This window comes from Hevea brasiliensis, chromosome 14 (genome assembly GCF_030052815.1).
Source record: "Hevea brasiliensis isolate MT/VB/25A 57/8 chromosome 14, ASM3005281v1, whole genome shotgun sequence".
NCBI classification, from domain to species: domain Eukaryota; kingdom Viridiplantae; phylum Streptophyta; class Magnoliopsida; order Malpighiales; family Euphorbiaceae; genus Hevea; species Hevea brasiliensis.
Genome location: NC_079506.1, coordinates 57227521 through 57238595, shown reverse-complemented (window position 1 = coordinate 57238595; position 11075 = coordinate 57227521).

Here is an 11075-nt window from a genome sequence, read left to right as displayed (position 1 = left end):
GAGTTGCTTGACAAGGGCTTTATCCGCCCTTGTGTGTCACCTTGGGGAGTGCCAATGTTGTTTGTTAAGAAGAAGGATGGCACTCTCCGCTTATGTATTGACTATCGGCAGTTGAATAAGGTGACAATAAAGAATAGATATCCATTACCCCACATTGATGACTTGTTTGATTAGTTGAGGGGTGCAGCTGTGTTCTCCAAAATTGACCTAAGATCAAGTTATTATTAGCTAAAAGTACAAGAGCAAAGTATTCCTAAAACGCAGAACCCGTTATGGCCATTATGAGTTCTTAGTCATGCCATTCGGGTTAACTAATGCTCCGGCTGCTTTTGTGGATTTGATGAACACTATCTTCAGACCATACCTTGATCAGTTTGTTGTGGTATTCATAGATGATATATTGGTCTATTCGAGGAGTGCAGAAGAGCATGATAGACATCTGCGGATTGTACTGCAGACTTTGAGGGAGAAACAGCTATACGCCAAATTATCGAAGTATGGGCTGAAAGAAATATCTTTCTTGGGGCATGTAGTATTAGTAGAGCGCATCAAGGTAGATCCAAGTAAGATAGAAGCTATCCTTAATTGGAGGCCACCCAGAAATATTACGGAGATTCACAGTTTTCTGGGTTTAGCTGGATGCTACCGTCGATTTGTGAAAGGGTTCTCCATATTGGCATCTCCATTGACTAAGTTACTTCAAAAAGATGTGAAATTTCAGTGGACGGATAAATACCAATAGAGTTTTGATGAATTGAAGAGATGTTTGACTGAAGCTCCAGTCCTGACTTTACCTACTCTGGGTAAAGAATACACAATTTACAGTGATGCTTCTCACAATGGGTTAGGCTGTGTATTGATGCAAGATCGAAATGTCATTGCCTATGCATCACACCAACTAAATCTGCATGAGAGGAACTATCCGACACATGATTTGGAGCTTGCAGTTATAATGTTTGCCCTTAAGATCTGGAGACACTATTTGTATGGGGAGAAGTGCTACATCTACGCAGATTATAAGAGTTTGAAGTACTTGGGCACTCAAAAAGACTTGAATTTGAGACAGAGGAAATGGTTAGAGTTGATAAAGGACTATGATTGTCTAATAGACTATCAGCCAGGGAAAGCTAATGTAGCGGCTGACGCCTTAAGTCGCAAGACTATGATAAGTCTACGGGTTACTCCTGTCACACCCTACTCCTCGCAAGATGTAACATGCTCCCATAGTACACCTAATGAATTACCGTACTTTGCCTACCGGTAACCCATTAAATATACTACAAGGGATTTTAAAATAATTTTCGTTCATTTTTAAATTGGTGGTCAATTTTTTTTTTCAAATTTTAAAAACCTTTATTTAAAATCCAAACAGAAATTAAATTTTTAGATATTTAAAATCTTCGCAATTTTTACAAAAATTTCGGCAGAGTGTCGTCTGTATTTTGAGAAAACAGTTCTTCAAAACCTGAAAATAAAGACACTCCCAATATTTTTCTCAATCACAACTCCATTATTCAATCTCATTTCACAAATCATCACAAGCAACTCAATACACAGTTTAAATTAAATTAAACATTAAAACCTCTCATTAAGATAACAAAATTAATATTTACATTCATGATATCATAAAAAATTTAGTAGTGCAAAACTTTATAAATACATAAAATCTCAAGATAACCTTATAATAATTTATTTTTCATTACAATCCAAAAATATATTACAAAAGAGTTGGTACAACTGCTCAAAGTAAATTTCATACATACAATTATAGAATTACATCAAAATCTAAAGTACAAGGATATACCTATAATATACCCGAAGATAGTCTCAGTATGCCTTTTAGTAATCTTGCTCAGCTACTTTATATTTTCTTTCACCTGCGATAGCATATAAAGCAATCGTTGAGTGGTGAACTCAGTGGTGCACAACTAATAATTTAAAACTTAATATAAGTTATGCTTGACAATTCATAACAAATAAAAATTTAAAAATTCTAAATTCTTCAAAATTCATAACATTCAGAAATTAATATTTTCATTCATGCAAATTATTCATTTGAATAACATTTTGATCAAATAGTAACTATTTATCTACATTTCTTTTAAATCCTGAAACAATACGAAAATATTTTGAATCACTGACAAATTATTTATTTCAACCAAAATTTATCAAACTTGCATAATTTAAAGGGCGTTGCCAACAATTCACACAGTTGAACCCATGACCCAAAATTCAAATAGATGTCGTGTTGTACACCACGACATTTCATACTCTCCCAATAACCGAGGCTAAAAGGGAGGAACAAAGACTAGCTAGTATATATGAGTACTCATTCAAACTCTTTCCCAACTGGCAAGCCAGAGAGGAAGGAACTCGCCCCATCTAGTGGAGGAGATATCTCACTAGACAAGCTAATGAGAATTCACAACATATTTTGCTATGTCAACTGTGGTTTCAAATCATATTCAAAAAAATTTCTAATTACAAAGTGTTTACAAATCATCAACATATTTAATCATCATAAATTCATGCTCAAGGTTGGCAACACATCAAACTTAAAATTTACAATCCTCAAAACCATGCAATAAATCTTTAAATGCATAAGAAAATTTACATTTAATTTATACAATTTCATTCAACAAATTAAAATCCTTAACACAACAAAATTATAAATCATAAAATAAACTTGTTCAAATCAATTTAGAAGTGAAAAGTAACAAAATAGTTAGTTGTGCACAAATCTTAAGCAAATCGCCTCTTGGCCTTGACTCGATGTCTCGGGTTCTTTCCCGGTATTCTTTTCCACTAAAAGACATAGTTTCACAGTGTTTCAGTATCACCATTTATCATAACTCCAAAAATAAATTCAAATCTACTTATACCTAGTTTTAATATGCTAAACCTGACGTTCTTTAAAATTTGTATTTCGGGGTCACTATTCATGACACTATTCAAGTCAATTTGTTGACTTTCTAATGCTTAATAGGTATGGGAATTCCAACTTCACCCACATACCACATTTTGGTTACCTAATTTGTTGGTTTTGGTTGTTTTCTCAAATTTTAAGTCTTTTAGGCAAAATTGCAAATTTTTAGTTTTGGGTGTTTTATGTTGCATTGTTCTATTGGTCATATTGCTGTTAGAATTTGGCAAAACTTTCTTCATAGAAAATGTTCCCTATTATCTTAAATTTATTCTTCTTTTTGAATCACTCCAATTGGAGTTTTGTAGCTTAAGTTATAGCCATTTGAATCATGGCTGCCGGATTGGACTTAACCCAGATTTTTGGGCACCAAACTGGTTCTGGCAGTTTTAGGTCACCAAATTTGGGTGGCCAAATGACTTGGTTAAGGGCATAATTTGGGTTTGTATTCTTCATAAAAGTTTTAGGTCTATATTTCAGATGTCTACTGGTAAAATTTTAGGTCATTTAGACCTGCCTAGCCCAAGTTATGGCCAAATGAACAAACACTGTTCATTTGGTCATTTTTGTACAGGTCAGACTGCATAAATCTGGATTTGGTCAATTTGTTCACTAGGTTTTGGTCACTTTTTGGGCATGATTCCTGAATGAAAATTGTGTCATTTTGTGTCTATTTTCATTCCCAATTGGCATCACACCAATTGGACTTGTAATTTTCAGTTTTGGTCCCTAAAAGTGACCTTGGTTCTGCTGCCTGCATACTGCCCACATTCAATCCGAATCTATGCCAAATTCTAACACTTCCAACATACATCAATTGGTTACAAATAACAATTTTCCATCTCAAACAAGGTCAAATACACCATTTGACCATTTCTCCAAATTTTTGTCTTCCAAACCCTAGGTGCCAAAACCCTAACTTACACAATTTCTTTAACTAATGCAATTAAAGTTCACAATCAACCTTTATACACCTAATTTAACTTATCTACCACTTCAATTCTATCAAATTCATGAAATATCAATACTCCTTAATGCTGGCAGAATTTCTCTTTAGTCCCCCATAATAGTTTTCTTTTGATTTTTAAGTTGATTTCTAGTTTAATTGAGCTAAACACACAAATAATAAACTAAAATTTTCAACTTAAATTACTAACCTCAACTTGGATGTCCAATTCTTCAATTCTCTTCTTTTTTCCTCTTCTTTGTTTCTTCAATCTTCTTTTCTAATTGAGATAGTAAGCTTTTATAGAAAATTTTTGGGGAATTTAAGGTTATGTGTATGGAAAATCAAGCTTGAATCAAGCTTTAATGGTGCTCTTTCATGGAGGTTTGAGAGAAAATGAAGAAAGAGCTATGGCTAAGGGTGGAATACCACTATTTTTCTTTTAATTTTTGTTATTTTTTTGTGTATTTATCTATTAAAATTGACTTGGTAAAAAATCTAATTAATTAGAATTTATTTGCCCCATCATGCTTATGTCACTTTGGGTGATGTCATTATTCTTTTTTTTTTCTTTTTTTTTCTTCTTTCTTTTTTTTTTCTTTTCTTTATGTTTTTAGCCTTATGAAAGACCAAAAAATCAAATTAATTAAATTTATTAATTATCTATATATTGTATCATGCATGAGGTCATGCATGATGTCATCACTTTTTACTTTTCCTTTTTCCTCTTTTATTTAATTTTTTTTATAAGTTCTTTAATTTAATTTCCGATTCCGAGATTTTCTTTTCTCTGATTTTATTTGATAATTAGGTCAAGAGTCAGCTCTAGGGGTCAATTGACCAAATTGCCCCTCACCGGTTCGACCCGGTTTGCAAATAATTCAATATTTCTTCCGGATCCCTGACCTAATTATTTGACTGGCTTAATAATTCTTTTTCGTGATTTTCTCTTTTCCACTGTGTTTGCAATAGTCCTAAGGACCGCGGCGTTATATTTTACGATTCGAAATTTTAGTTTAAATTGACTTCGCAATCCTTCCCGAAAAGGTCAGCCATCGTTGTAACTCTCGGCTCATTTAACTTCTTATGTTCTGTTTTTCTTATTTATACTTAACTAATTGCCAATTACTAATTATTTGTGTTCAGGGCTTAACTAGGTGTCTTAAACACAGTTCTAATTCTCTTAATTGTCCGGACCAATACCGGTCACCGGAACAGTAACATATACCAGGCTATGCAAATAGGGGTGTTACAATTCTCCCCCCCTTAAAATAATTTTGTCCTCGAAATTTTACCTGGTATCAGTCTCTGAACAGTTGTGGGTGCTGTCTTCTCATGTCCTATTCCTGCTCCTAAGTAGCTTCCTGGCCTGAATGATGGCTCCTTAGCACTTTCACCAATACTACTTACTCATTGATTGCTCACCTCGTGTGCCAAGTTTCTTATGAGCTTCTGTCATAAGTTAAATTCAAATTCATTTTAATTTTAGAGGTAAGCAAATCTGTGTGCTAGTGGATCCACTCTTTCTAGGACCTCGTACGATCCTATGGGTGAGAACTTAGTTTTATTCTTTTCTTATCAAATCTCTTGATCATTTGATGCAACCTTCAGTTTAGTTTAGAATATTTTAGTCTTTTCTTGATGTTGTTTTAGTAACTATTTTCCTTTGTAGTCTTTTTTTTTTTAAATGACCTTGTTGGTCATATATGAACTGCTTATCTCTTTCTTGACCATAGGTCCATAACCATTATCTTACCATCTCCATTTATGACCAAGGCCTATGTGCTATTTTGCACTATCTTGTTTGCTTTTGTTTAACTTATTTCCTTCTTGATAAAATAGTTTGGGATATCGTTACGCGTCTTAAGTAGGTTGTTTTCCCTGGTGGCAATTCCTCATCTAGTGTTTTTCTCATTTCTTACTGTTCTATTTGTTTTTTTTTTCCACAGCTTAACTTTAATTATTTTATTCCTCAATCTTATCTTCTTCCTTAACTTGACTGTCGAGTCATGATTTAGCACCTCTTATCATCCCTAATAAATCCACTATACTTCAATATTACTTTGATTTGGTCCTCTGACCATTCTAGTCAACACTTTAACTAATATTCATAACGTTCCTTTTTTACATTCGCACTAACTATTCTAATTTTACTTCCACAACTCTTTTATCTATCAATATTCTATAACTTATTTTCCGCTGGTTTGCGATCATTACCTTTTTTTTTTTAACCATAAACAATTCCTTAATCTTAAGAAGAGAGTCTACCGGACTCTCCTGTTTCCCATGCTATTCAAAAGTTTCGCTTTAATTCTAATCTAATCTTATGATCCACACAATAAAATTGTGCTCTTCCTAAAGAATACCTGGCCAACTAGTTCCTATCGAATTACTGTTATCAGTAGAATATTATTTCTTAACTGTTTTGTAAGTTATAATTATCATCCATAGCATCCTGTCTCTTCTAGGGGAACAAAATTATATTTTGTGTCTTACTGCTACACAAATAGAATACTGTTCCTTACTAAACTTTGAGCAAAAGATCCATTGCAATACCAGAACAACTATAAACCCCATATCGGAGACTAGATGACTTAGCCCTATAAGTGTTATTTTTAATTTTTGACCATACTAAAATCTCTAGTCCCATAATAATTCTTGATGTACTATAATTCATGCTAGGGTAACGGAGTCTTTAACTCTCACTACCTTGCAACCATGATCTTTTGATATTCTAATTATAGAGTTTTAAATCCCGAATTAGGATTTTCAAATTCAGTTCTAATAATAAAACTCTATTCTGGTATATTTGTACCAGAGCGAAAGTCATTTATAACTATTCTTATCCTTATGTACTATTGGGTAGTACGTAGCTCTACACAATAAATCTCAAGTCAGTACTGTAATCTGCAGCTTACAGCACAAACATCAAGAATATTGCATAGTTACTACGATACATCCCAATAGATCAAACTTCCCTATGTCTTATTTCTTTCAAATCCACTAATATCTTAAACTTATTTTGATTATGGTACTTACTGACATCGATCAACAGTAATGCCTTTACTTCCATCTAGGGCAGATATATTGCTATAACTTACTTTTTGGTCCTCTTGCCTTACCTAATTAGGCTTACTAATTAACTTTGTAATTTATCATAGTCTAGGAGATGTCTCTCACTAGAAACTTTTCCAAAATTAATTCCAATCACGCTTATTATCGCAATTCTTATCCTAAAAGACTAATTACTAACACATTAAAATTTATCTCCATGCAAGGGAATAGCAGTAGAACATATAATTTTAGCATTAGCATATAAACAAGTAGAGCTAGAATCAAATAGTACATAATTACTTGTCACACCCTACCCCTCTGTAAGGCATAACATGATCCCGTAGTATATCTAATGAATTACCAACTTCGTCTACTGATAACCCATTAAATACACTACAAGGGATTTTAAAAACTTTTCTTACTTCTTTTTACAGTGGTGAGCACTATTTACAGGTGTTAAAAAGTTTCTTTTACTGAAGTGAAATAGCTAACACATTTGAATAATTAACAATTTCTGCAAAAATTTTGACAGAGTGCCATCTGTATTTTGAATAAAATAGTTCTTCAAAAACCTGTAAAAAGCACTTCAAATATATTTCTCAATATCAAACTCCAACATCCAAATCAACACAATAAGTTTCTCAACATTTGTCTACTCAATCCACAATAATTTTCCAGTGTTTTCAAAAGCTGAGATAAAAGAAATATATCACAATATTTACAAACCAAAATAATTTACAATTTTAGTTTACACCTTTAATGTATAATTTTAATTTATAACTGCTCAAAACCAAGAACACTATATACATACAGTGAACATACATTACAATACAAAATGCAAAATATGGTATACTCAATATACTCGATGAACTCTCAATATAGCATTAGCAGCCTAGTCTGCTGCCTTGTCAGTCTGTCCACCTGCGACAGCAATGAAAAGCTATCGCTGAGTAAAATTTACTCAGTGGTGTACAATAACAATTTAAAATGCGATATATAAATCTTTTATTGACAATTCACAAATCAAATAATTCACAGTTCCATTTCACAATTTACAAAGTTCATATAACACAAATTTGATTAAATAACTGAATAATACAGTTTTGCCAATCAATAACATAATTTGATCAAATAATTGAATAATACAGTTTTGCTAATCAATAACACCATTTGATCAAATAACTAAATAACACAGTGTTGCCAATTGATAATACAATTTAGGCCATGACACAATTTTTCCACACATGCCATGTTGTACACCACGACAAGACACACTCACCCCAATAATTGAAATCAATGAGAGAGGAAGCTAGCTAAATAATGAGTACTCATCCACACTCACCTCAGACTGACAAGTTAAAGAGGGAGGAATATAATCACACTCACCCCATAAATGGAGGAGGAACATAGTAATATTGTCATGCCAAGTGTGAATCAAAATAATTTCAAATCAAAATATTTAGATATTTCATACAAACCACAAATCATATTTTATCTCAAAATTTTCATTTGCAAAGTAGGCAACACAATCATGTCCAATTAAGATTCCCAAAGCCAAAACAATAAAAAATTATTCATAACTCATTTCTCCAAATAAATTTTCTGGTAAAAGCATGAATATAAAAAGTATTGTGCACAGACACAATTTAAAACTATAATGTTCAAATAAATTTTTAAGTAGAAAATAAGAAATCAAAATTATTGTGCACAAACACAATTTAAAACAATAACATACAAATGATCATAATTTATTTCAATTGAAAAATTTAAAAGAAATAACTATTGTGCACAAACCTCTGATAACTGTCTCTTGCCTCTGACTCAGTGTTTCCTTCCCTTTCCCTGAGTCTTTGCTAACTAAAACACACAATTCGAAGTGTTTCAGTACTCATTTAAACTGTCTCTAACAATAAGGCTTAATACTTAATTTATTGAATTCTATTATTTCCTTAGTCAACCTAAGATGTTGACTCTCAATGCAGTCTAGGTGAATTAGATTCTAATATTACCAATATGTCACATTTGTAGCCTTTTAGTATTGGTACATATTACCAAATTTATTTCCATGTATATTGTAACACCCCTAAGTTCGGTAGTGCGTTCTACTGTTCCGGTGACCAGTGTTGTCCGGACAGCTAGGATGCCTAGAACTACACTTCGTTATGATTGAGGAGACATAAAATAATGAAATACAAGAAAAGAGAATATATGAAAAACAAAGGAAAAATAATAACAAAGAAATGTAACCAAGTTAAGCGAGCCGAGAACCCTAGCGATAGGTGACCGCACCGGGAAGTCATGGTGTGGACCGTTGACTAGCCCTAGACTGCGGGGAACCCTGGAAAATATTTTTAGGACTTAAATATACCCCTATGGAAGTATAAATATCATTAGAAATATCAATGAAAAATTAATTAATTAATACAAAGAAAAGTGAGAAATCGAAAAACGGACAAAACCCGGTGTTACCGAAAAATCGGGAATGCAACCCGAATAGGGGCATTGTGGTCATTTGACACCCCGAGTTGTCTTTTGACCTAAATGTCCATCAAAAAATAAATAATATTACACTTGGAAAATATAATGAAAAATTAATTTAGGGGTACCTAATGTAAATAGTAAAAATGGAGGGTAAATTGACTAATTATCATATTTAAACTTATTAAATTATTATCCTAGCATGAGTGGAGCACTATGGGATTATATAAAGCACCAAATGGACAGAATTTATCACCAAAACACTTCATCTTCAACCTCACACACCCATGGCCAAATTGGAGCTCCCAAGCTTTCTCCATGGTCGTCCCACATGCAAGCCCTAATCTACCATGATCAAACCATCATTTCTTCAAGAGTCCTTCATTAAACTTGTTCTACACATCATGGGCAGCATGTAGGAAGCAAGAAAGAGGAGTTTTGGTGAAGTTTAATCAAGCCCAAGTTGAGGTTAGTGCTTAATCTTTCCAATTTCTTTCACCAATCCTTGTGTTGAGCTTTGGGTAAGTTGATTTATGAAGAAATTTTTGAGGTTTGATGTTGAATGGGAATGCGTACTTTTGGCAGCCATGGAAACACCTTGAAGGCAGTTTATTTGTGCTTGTAAATGGTGAATTAAATGATTGATTAAATGTATATTGTGTAGGAAATTGTTTGGGTGATGTATACTTAGTATATGTAAGTGTGAAATGAAATTTAAAGCTTGGAAATTAATGGAATGTAAATGTACCATTGCGGTAGTTTGTTAACTCTTGAGGAATGCTAGAATTCATGCTTGGTTTATGAAATAATGGTGTTGAATTGTGATAGTGGTTATGGCAGTTTGAGTGCATGTATGATGGTGTGAAGTGGAACATGTAAATGAGCATGAATTGGTGATTGAATTATTGTAAATTGAGTTGGACAAATTCTGCACTTATTGGTGCACATTGAATATAACTGTAAGCTGCCAAAATGACCTATAATATGTTGTGAATTATGTTTAGGTTATGGTATAACCAGAATGGGCTTGAATGTTGAGTTTGGTAAGTGTTAGGAGTGATCCTTGATGTGTATGAAAGAATTGCAATAAGGCAGTTTGTGTTTTAGGCCTATAACTTTAAGTATGTGGCTCCAATTGGTATGAGACCAATTGAAGGTGAAACTAGGCACAAAATGTGCCAACTTTCATGAAGGAAGCTTGCTAAAATTCTGCTTGCAAGGTAGCTTGAAAAATGACCAAATCCGGATTAAGTGCAATTGAGGCCTGAAAATTGACCATTTGGGCAGCAGTTAGTTTTTAGGCCATAACTCACTCAAAAAAGGTCCAATTGACCTGAAATTTTAACCATGAATAGTTAAGACCCATATCTACAAGTCTTATGAAGACACCAAAGCCCAGAAATGACCATAAGCAAGTCAAACAGCTTGCACAAATTCGGGTCCAAAAACTGGCCGAACCAAAATTGACCTAAAATGACCTAAAGTGACCAATTTTGATGCAATTTGACCAACAATAGTAAAATGACCATAACTTGGTCTACATAACTCAGAATGACCTGAAATTTTGCCCCGCGTTCCATAAGACATAGATCTATAAGTTTGTAGTTTTGACCGAAACCAGAAAATCGAGGGAACTAGGTCGTCCGGCTAGGTCAAACTAGTATCCCGGAATCC